We start from the raw sequence: 10,498 nt of genomic DNA on the forward strand, positions 1-10,498 counted from the left end.
CCCCTCCATTCCCAGGCAGGCAGGGCTGTCACCCCAGTCAGTGGGATTGCTCCGGGGACTCAAAAGACACCCTGGGGTGGGAGGTGCAGGGCAGCCAAGATTGACCCCAGCACTCCCAGCTGCCCCTCTGCAGCCAGAGCAGCTCTCCAGAGTTGGGACGGGACTGGCTGCTGCTCTCTCCATGGTCAGAGCTCTCTTGGGGCTGCAGCCACTGGCACTGCCTGCTGGGAGCCCCAGACCTAGTTCTGAGCCCCAGTGCCCTCACCACAGCTCCTAGTACTTCCCCTCCCATGCCAGCATCTTCTCTCAGGAGCACCACCAAGTGCATTACTCCCTGACCAGGTATGCAGAGGAGCTGCTGGAGGACTTCTCTGCTCACCCCTTCTGCCGCCAGCTCTGTCCCGGTGTCAGCCCACAGGCACCGCCATAGTTCCTTGGTGTTAGGTGCTTGGCGTCTCGACGTGGCCTTCGCTGAGCCTCTGCAGGGACCCCCAGTGAGCATCTCTGCTTGGAGCTGGCCACCACATGCTGGCTGCAGTCACAGGGGATCCTGTTGAGGCCACATTTGGAGAGTAGGTTGTGATTGTCCTTGGTCAGAGTAGGGGTGAGGATCTGACAGTCAGGAAGGGAAAGAGAGGACAAGAGACAATGAGGACAAGAAGCAGGAAGGGAAATTTCAAAGGAGGTTTAACAGGAAAAAAAATCACCTTTATAGTTGATTAGTACTGGCTGCAGGGCCCAGAGGTTTTCAAAACTCAACTGGAGAAAGCACTGACCAATGCATTCTAGCTGACATGTTCTCCCTGCTCAGAGCAGATAAGTAGCACTAGACACCTCCATGGGTCCCTTCTGACCCTTCTTGGCGGTATGTCTGGAGATCGCCTAGTCGAGTCCCCACTGCTCAAGCAGGATCAGCTAGAGCGGGTTTCCCAGTAGAGGATCCAGCTGGGTTTTGAATATTTCCATGGATGGAGACTCCACAACCTCTCTGGGCAACCTGTTCTGGTGATCAACCACCCTCCCAGTAGAGAAGTGTTTTATTGTATTGAGATGGAAGTTCCTGTGCTTCAGTTTCTACCCATTGTCTGTCACTGTGCAGCAGGGAGAAGATTGTGGCTCCCTCTTCTTCATTCCCTCCCATCAGGTATTGATACACATTGATAAGATGTGTGATGAGCCTTCCCTTCTGCAGGCTAAAAAGTCCCAGCTCTCTCAGGCTCTCCTCCTGAAGGATGCTTGTGTGACTTGAGAATCTCTGTGGCCCTTTGCTGGACTCGCTGCAGTAAGGCCATGTCTCTCTTGTAGTGGGCAGCCCAGCACTGGACACAGCACTCCAGATGGGGCTTCCCCAGTGCTGACTAGAGGGGAAGGATCACCTCTCTCGACCTGCTGGCAAACCGCTCCTGAATGGAGCCCAGGAGGCTGTAGGCCTGCTTTGCCACACAGCCACACTGCTGGCTCATGGGCAGCTTGCTGCCCTCCAGGGCCCCCTGGTCCTTCTCTCGAAACCTGCTTTCCAGCCAGTCAGCCCCCAGCCTGTACTGGTCCGTGGGGTTCTTCCTGCCCAGGGGCAGGACTTTGTGTTTCCCTTGCTTGAACTTCATGAGGTTCCTCTCTGCCCAGTTCTCCAGCCTGCCCAGGTCCTTCAGAGCAGCAGTGGCAACCAGATGGTGTGTCAGCCACTCCTCCTGTTGTGGTTTAACTCCAGTCGGCAACTAAGCACCACACAGCCGCTCACTCCCTCCCCCCCCGTTGGGATGGGGGAGAGAATTGGAAGAGTAAAAGTGAGAAAACTCGTGGGCTGAGATAAAGACAGTTTAACAGGTAAAGGAAAAGCCGAGCACGCAAGCAAAGCAAAACAAGGAATTCATTCACTACTTCCCACCTACAGACACACATTAAGAGCTGACACAATGAAGCTTCCGTTCATGGGGACCTTGAGAAACTCTGGGATTTGGCCAACAGAAACCGCACCAGGTTTTACAAGGAGAAGTGGCCAGTCCTGCATCAGGGCAGAATAGCTCCATGTATCAGGGCAAGCTTGGAGGTGACCGGCTGAGGAGTGATCCTGAGGAGAAGGCCATAGTTGCTACAAGAGATGCTATAGGAGCCAGTAGAGCATGTTGACCACAAATAAGGCCAGCTGCATACAGTCCTTAATTAGGAGGAGTGTGGCCACTCAGACCAGGGGAGTTACCTCTCCCCTTGACTCATCAGTGGTGTGGCCACATCTGGAATAATGTGTCCTGGTGTGGGGCTCCATGTTGTGCAGGAGTGGGGAGGAACTGGAGAAGGTTGAGAGGACGTCTGCCAAGATGGACTTAAGGGGCTGAATCACATGAGTTGTGAAATGGATTCCTGTGTAGAGGAAAGAGCATGAGAAAGGGAAAATTTGAGAGTCTGAGGCTGGGCATGAAGAAAAATGAGATGTCACTTGAAGGGGAGTGCCATGGTGCAACAGGTCACTGAGGGCAGTAAGGGGGGTGTGTCTGTGATGAGCCAATGGCTTTGTGTTTCAAAGGCATCAGTACAGGTAGGAACATGCGAGGGTGAGAGCAAGGTGGGGAAGTTAGGATAGTGTGTCGACAGCCTGCAGGGAAAGAGGAGCAAGCATGGGACAGTGTAGGACATCCTGTGGTGGAGATGGCTGACAGCGCTAGCTGTACAAGAACTGATTTTGACAGAGAGATAGGAAGGGATAGCTATAAACACAATGAAGGAGCTGATTAAGGAGTTCATCTGACTTGTGAAAGATGGGGCAAGTTTCTAATTTCCTGAAGGTCAAAGCAGCAACCAGATACTTGGGAAGTATGTGAATGAACAAAAAGCAAGGCAAGGAGGAAATGTCTCTGCAGCACAAGACTCCTGGCCCAGGGGCTCCTCAGGCTCCTCCTGCTGCCCCTGCGACAGAACAGCCTGCCCCAAGCTGCTGCATGCAGAAAGAAGTTTCTCTTTGTAATTTCTTCCCCCCGTAAGCACAGAGTTGCTTCTTTCTTCTTCTCCAGGGAATTCCCCATCCCCAGAGAGCCTTTCCTCAGGGCAGTGTGTCCATGCTGGCCTAGCCAGCCATTACTTCCCCTCCCTGTGCTCCCTGCAGGGCCCTGAGCTGGCTGTGCTGCTCTGCAGGGCAAGTGGGTGGTGGTGCCCAAAACCTACAAGGAGACAATCCCAGGCAGATCCCTGCTGATCATTCAGGGATCACGTCCCGGGGCACTGGGCATGTACATGTGAAGGCTCAGCCCAGGCCATTCCCAAACACATGGCCCCATGTCCTCCACCCCTCAGCCCACGGAGAACTTGAGCACAGCAGTACAGCTTTGTAAGTGGAAGTTTCTGCAGCCTGTCCTTCACTTCAGCTTTGGAAGAAGAGCCCAACCTCCAGACACTGGCCCTGAGGAAACACCCTTTTATTGCAGAGATGTGAGACAGGAGAGCCAGCTGTACCGTAGTGCCAGACACATGTACAAAGGCCTCTGGGTCAGACAGGCTGGGTTCATGCCCCTGGAGAAGTGGTGTGGATGCAGACATTCCTGGATAAATTTGGTTATCACAGATAAAATGCCCAAAGCACAGGAGGTTCCCGAGGTACATTGGAAATCACTTGTGAAGAGACACGTGCAGCTTACTGCTGCTGACAGAAGAATAATTGAATCAGTTTCTTCAGGGTGTCTGTGAGCTCCTTGTTCCTCATGCTGTAGATGAGGGGGTTCACTGCTGGAGGTACCACCGAGTACAGCACTGCCAGCACCAGGTCCAGAGCTGGTGAAAAGATGGAGGGGGGCTTCAGGTAGGCAAACATGGCAGTGATCAAAACCAGGGAGACCACAGCCATGTGAGGAAGGCACATGGAAAAGGCTTTGTGCTGTCCGTGCTTAGACGGGATCCTCAGCACAGCCCTGAAGATCTGCACATAGGACAGCAGAATGAAAACAAAGCACCCTGAAGATAAAGAAAAACCAAAGAGAAGAAGCCCAGCTTTCCTGAGTAGGAGTGTGAGCAGGAGAGCTTGAGGATCTGGGGGATTTCACAGAAGAACTGATTCAGTGCATTGCCTTGGCAGATAGGTTATTGAAAATGTATTGACAGTGTGCAGCACAGCATAGAGAAACCCACTGCCCCAGGCAGCTGCTGCCATGTGGACACAAGCTCTGCTGCCCAGGAGGGTCCCATAGTGCAGGGGTTTGCAGATGGCAACGTAGCGGTCATAGGCCATGACAGTGAGAAGACAATACTCCCCTACCATCAAGAAGAGAAAGAAAAAGACCTGTGCAGCACATCCCAAGTAGGAGATGGCCCTGGTGTCCCAGAGGGAATTGGCCATGGCTTTGGGGACAGTGGTGGAGATAGAGCCCAGGTCAAGGAGGGAGAGGTTGAGAAGGAAGAAGTACATGGGGGTGTAGAGGCGGTGGTCACAGGCTACGGCGGTGATGATGAGGCCGTTTCCCAGGAGGGCAGCCAGGTAGATGCCCAGGAAGAGCCAGAAGTGCAAGAGCTGCAGCTCCCGTGTGTCTGCGAATGCCAGGAGGAGGAACTCGGTGATGGAGCTGCCATTGGTCATTAGCTTTCTCTGAGTGTGGGGCACTGTCAAAGGAGGAAAAGACAGTGACAAGTTAGGGTAGACTTCTCTGAGCAAAAGCAAAGCCATTTCTCTTGGACTCCCCTTCATGGACCCACCCCCACCCCTCAGCTACACACCCACCCTTTTTGTTTTCTAGGAGACCTTCAGCTCTGTGGCTCGAGCTCTGGTTAGTGCTGGCTGAGTGTGCCGTGGGGAGCAGGGCCTTTGCCCAGTGGCTGCCGAGGAGTCAGCCCTGCTGTGCAGCAGTGGGTTCATGGGAACAGTGGGGGCAGGGGCCAGTCCTGGTGTTTGAATTTTTCCAGGTTAAACTGCTCCTAACACAAAAGAGCTTGTCAGTGTCTGCACTCCCAGTGCTAAGGAATGGGTATGACAGCAGGCAGTTTGAGAGGTTATTTTTAAAGCATTGCTCCATCTCACCTGTGGACTGTTCTTGGAAGTCAGAAACCCTCAGCATTTCTGCCACACTCAGGGAGAACAGAGTGAGCCCTGCGAGGCAAGAGGATTGCCTGTGGCTTCGTGCAGAATGAGAGGAGCTGGTCTGTCTCTGCGTTTTGTTCCCAGCGCCCTGTGCTTACTCCTTCATGACATGGAGTAGGATCTCACTCCCATGTTACCCTGAAAAAAATCAGACACTGCTGAGAGCAGAAAGATCCACTGCAGACAAGCAGATGTCTTACCCTTTCTCAAGATCGCAGCACCCCACTTCTAGCCCAGGACACACATTTATGCTCGTTTCAGCAACCCAACAGCATTTCCTCCATTGTAGCATCTCTGTGCTTCTCCGTGAGGCTTTCAGATAACCCACAGATGCTATGAGAAAGATTTGCATTCTAGAGGGCAGCTCACAGCTTGGAAGGACACCCCAAGGAGACAGCCAAATGTCCTAAGCATGGTATCTGATTAAGTCAGCTCATTCCCTAGCTCCACTGACTGCACTGCCCACAGCCCCCCAGGTCAGAGGAAAGCTGGGACCCTTCTTCCCATGGACACACCCACAAGATCAGTGACTCTGCAGCTGAAACTCCCATTTCCAGAGAGAGCCTGACAGCAATGCCAAGAGCAGCCAAGAGAGGCAAGGAGAGAGACAGACTGGCGCTCGGGAAAGATTTTCCCTTTATGCAACTCTGCACAATACCTCCCAGATGGTGATAACGCAGGACAGTATCCCTCAGCCTCATTGGTGGTCAGTGGGAAATGGGCATGTGGCAGCAGAGATGCCTGTCACCTCTTCTGCGGTCAAGTGGACACTCCCGCCCTAGACCCCACAGCAAGGAGGGCCGAGAGCTGTGCTGGGTGACGGACGAGAGATGAGGGGGTTGCTCAAGGAAGGCATCTGCACTGCAGGGGTGGCCAGGAGGTGCCCAGACCTTCCCGGCAACAGGGTTTCCCTTAGCAGTTCCCTCTCTCCCTGCTCGTGTCTCTGCTGCCTGGAGGTGTCCCTGCCGGGAGCTGTTTCCTGGGCTCCATGTCACCTGCCTGTCAGTGCTCACAGACCTCGCTCCAGCCCCTGTGCTCCCATCTCTTCCCTGCAGCCTCTCCCTGAGTGCAGGGACTAAAGAGTAGCTGAAAAACCCTGATGAAACTTGAAAGGTGATGCTGGTGTTATCTGTAGCCTCCAGAGCTGGAAACGGAAAACACAGATTCAGGAAAGCTCCTTATCTTTACAGTAATGCCTGCTTTTACCTTCCAGTCAAAAAGTCCCCTCGAGAAATGTCCCGCTGCCCACTCAGCCAGCGAAGAGGAGAAAAGTCAAAGGGCAGACACCTTTCTTTTGAGGTAACCCCTGCCTTGATGTCCGTCTATGAAAAGTCCTGAGGATGAACTGGAGCTGTGAGCAGCCCTGACCCATGCAGCACCCTCTCGACAGCACAAGGACCTTGCCCTGCCCTGCCGGGGGTTGCTCCTTCTACCCACAGCTTCTCCCTGCAGTGCTGTGCGGATCTCCTGGGCAGGCTGAGTGCAGACCCTGGCAGGCAGCAGAGTCCCTGCCCAGCACACAGCCCCCTGGGGCGAAGGGACCCTGCTCTGAAGAACAGCCCTGGGTACCCATGACTGCACACCTGGCTTCACAGTCCTGCAGCTGTCCCTGAGAGAAGGCAGCGGTCATACTCTGTCCTCTGACGGTGCAGCAGGGAAGCCCTGCTCTGCAGCACATCCTCCTCTTCTCCACTAGAGACGCTGTCAGAATCCTCCTGAAAGATCCCACAGGCTGTGCGATGTGCCAGCTTTAAGAGATCCCTCCAGGAACTGCAGCTGATTTGCCCTGCAGCCAGAAACATACCGTGTTAAGGACTGTGAAGATTTCTCTCCCAGTGAGCTCAGCATCCTCCCACCACAGATTGCCTCTAACCTCTCTCTGCCTTGCTCCTCTCCCCTTGGTGCCTCCAGGCAGTGCCCTCAGCCCTGCTGCGCTTTGCAGAGGAGCTACTCTGGGGCAGAGCTGTCTCTCTGCAGTGCTGCCCACTTGCCGTGAGCTCCCTCTGTCCCAGGAGCCCAGCCCAGCTCAGCAGCAGAGGACCAGCCCAAGGCAGCACTTTCTCTGCCCCCTCTGGGCTCCCTCAAGGTGTCCCTGGAGCTCCAGGGGAACCTGCTGTGAAACAGGCTGAAGCAATCCCTGATGTTCCCTCCCTCAGCTGGGGAGAGACACTTCTTTCAGGCAGTGGCATTTCTCCTGTCCGGAAAAGAGTTGGGCATGAGAGTCCCAGCATTAGCAGCATACGCAGACAGTGGCAGGGAGGAATCTCCTTTACCCCTGGTGAGAGAGAGGATTCCACTAAGTCAAGCGAGGCATCTCATCCTGGGTCTGTAGTCCTGGGGCTGGAAGGGGACTCAGCTCTCTCCCATGCCTGCCACAAGCCCTCAGGAGCTGGGATTCCTCTTGCCTCAGTTCAGGTGTGCCTTTCTGTGATTTTAGAAAATAGGCATCTGCATGTGAGCTCCTTGTCTCAGCTCCCCTGCAAATTAATGGAGATGGAGGCCAGGAGTGAGCTTCTCAGATGCATGCACGTGGTGACAGTGGAAAGTCTCAGAGGTGGTCCAAGATAAGTGCAGGCCAAGCGCAAACTCTAACAACGGAGCAGTTCATAGAGAAAGAAACAGCATCTGGGGGCATCACCTTGAAGGCTGGGGGAATTCCTTTGGCCAACAGCAGATGCCCACCTTGAGGAAACTGCACTTTTCCCTACTCATTGATGTTTCAGGACAGGCCTGTTGAGGGAGGCAGCTGGTCAAATGGATTCATGTGCCCTAGGATAGGCTCAGTCCTTTTTTAAAATGTTATTTCTCCATCAGCTGTATATACTTGATTGCTGTCGACTGTAACTGCAGTTGTCTCACGGACATCCTGACATTGCCTAACTAAATCCAGGGCAGCTACTCACTGGCCAAACACAGGCCTGTAGTGCTACAGAAGATGCCAGGGCTGTAGAGCACAACTGCGTGTGGCTGGTCAGGACAGCACAGGAGCTACAGGAAAGGCATCCCTGTCCAGAGAGGGTGGGTGACTGACACCCCAGATGGCATCTCAGACAGATTCAGTTTCTTTTGGCCAGCCACTCGCTCGCCACTGGAGTGAGGCAAGGTTCTGACCCACCTCCATCCAGTAGATGCAGGGCAGTTCATGAACAGGAAGGACATCACGTGGGGATCTCCACTTGTTTGCCTACTCCTAAACTCTGCTGGTTCTTCTTTCAACAGTCCTTTACTCACCCTCTTGATGATACCCTCAAGGAACAGTCCAAGGATTGTCACAGTGTTCCTGGATCACAGGATGTCCACACTCAAGGACATTTTCAGCAGCAACTGTCCTTTCCTTGAGATCAGCTTGGCATCCACCACAGGCCCTCAGGGGCTGCAGAGACCCCACGGACGGCAAAGCCCTCTCCTGCCAGGGTGCACATCCCCGGCCAGTTTCTCTCTGGCCTTGGGGAGAGCAGCGTTTCCTCTTTCTGTGCCTTTACTTTGCCATCTGCCATCCACTCCAGCGTGGCTCTGGTCTCAAGCAGAGCATTTGCACCTCCTGGGTCTTGGGCACTTGGTACTGTGTTGGCCTGTGACAAGCCTGAGCGTGTTCCCAGTTCCCTAGCTGAGGTGATTGCAGCCAAAGGCGCACCAGTGCCCTCAGCCTGGGGTACAGGCAGGAGGAGCTGGAGTCCCACGTGCCATCACAGAGTTTTGCCATCAATGGAATCGATGGGGAGGAGTGGTGGGATAGCTCACACTGCTAGTGGTGCTGCAGTGGTGCATACAGGCTTCTCAGGAGAGATGGGCTGGAATGATCAGGAGGGAAATGTCCTCTGTGTGCAGGAGCTTGTCGTATGTATGGAGCTTCTCTATGGGATGTGGAACAGGTTGGGTGAGCCCTTGTGGGTGAGGGTCAGAGAAAGAGACCTGCTGGTGTGATATCACGGTGGGAGACAAAGCAACTGCAATCAGGGTAAGGAATTGGACAAAGCCTCATGTAAGCAACTCAAGGAAGTCTCCAGATCAATGACGTCAGGTCTCATTAGGGCCTTGAGAGACCCTGACACTCACTGGAAGGGAAGCAGAGCAGGATGCCTACTTGTCCAGCAGGTGTCTGGGGTCTCTTGGTTAAAACCTCTTTTTGCACGATGCCAGGTGGGCAAACCAAAGGTTGATGCCTCACCTCCATCTGATCTTTGCAAAAGAGGGAGTGCTGATCAGGGATGTGAAAACGAGTGTGAGCCTTGGCTGTAGTGACCATGAAATAGTGGGAGAAAATGGGCCAGGATGGCTGCCCTCATAATGGGGGCTTTAAACGAAGAATGATGGGGGAGGGAGAGAGTAACCAGCAGCCCAGTGAGGGAGTGACAGGCAACATCGCTGTGGTGGGTTGACCCTGGCCGGATGCCAGGTGCCCACCAAAGCCACTCTATCACTCCCCTCCTCAACTGGACAGGGGAGAAAATAAAACGAAAGGCTCATGGGTTGAGATAAGGACAGGGAGATCACTCAGCAATTACTGTCACGGGCAAAACAGACTCACTTGGGGAAAAATTACTTTAATTTATTACTAGTCAAATCAGAGCAGGATAATGAGAAATAAAACCAAATCTTAAAACACCTTCCCCCCACCCCTCCCTTCTTCCCAGCCTTAACTTTACTCCTGATTTTCTCTACCTCCTCCCCGCCCCGAGCGGCGCAAGGGGATGGGGAATGGGGGTTTGGGTCAGTTCATCACACGTTGTTTCTGCCGCTCCTTCCTCCTCAGGGGGACGACTCCTCACACTCTTCCCCTGCTCCAGCGTGGGGTCCCTCCCACGGGACAGTCCTCCACGAACTTCTCCAACATGAGTCCTTCCCACGGGCTACAGTTCTTCACGAACTGCTCCAGCGTGGGTCCCATCCACAGGGTGCAGTCCTTACTGTGGGTCCCCGCGGGGTCACAAGTCCTGCCAGCAAACCTGCTTCAGCGTGGGCTCCTCTCTCCACGGGGCCACGGGGCCACAGGTCCTGCCAGGAGCCTGCTCCAGCGCGGGCTTCCACAGGGTCCCAGCCTCCTTCGGCATCCCCCTGCTCCGGCATGGGGTCCTCCACGGGCTGCAGGTAGATATCTGCTCCACCGTGGACCTCCATGGGCTGCAGGGGAACAGCCTGCCTCACCATGGTCTTCACCACGGGCTGCAGGGGAATCTCTGCTCCGGCGCCTGGAGCACCTCCTCCCCCTCCTTCTTCCTGACCTTGGTGTCTGCAGAGCTGTTCCTCTCACATCTTCTCACTCCTCTCTCTGCTGCAACTGCTACTCCCTGTAACTTCTTTTCCCTTTCTTAAATATGTTATCCCAGAGGCACTACCTGTTGCTGATTGGCTCGGCCTTGGCCAGCGGGGTCCGTCGTGGAACCCACTGGCATTACCTTTATCGGACATAGGGGAAGCTTCTAGCAGCTTCTCACAGAAGCC

At 54.3% G+C, this 10,498-nt stretch overlaps 1 pseudogene; it reads right to left on the reverse strand.

The window, feature by feature from the left end:
• Positions 1 to 375: 375 nt before the first annotated feature.
• The window catches only part of LOC127025957 (antigen WC1.1-like), a 35,145-nt pseudogene continuing 25,022 nt past the window's right edge, over positions 376 to 10,498 (reverse strand).

The sequence above is a fragment of the Gymnogyps californianus genome, chromosome 26, assembly GCF_018139145.2.
Source record: "Gymnogyps californianus isolate 813 chromosome 26, ASM1813914v2, whole genome shotgun sequence".
Lineage (NCBI taxonomy): Eukaryota > Metazoa > Chordata > Aves > Accipitriformes > Cathartidae > Gymnogyps > Gymnogyps californianus.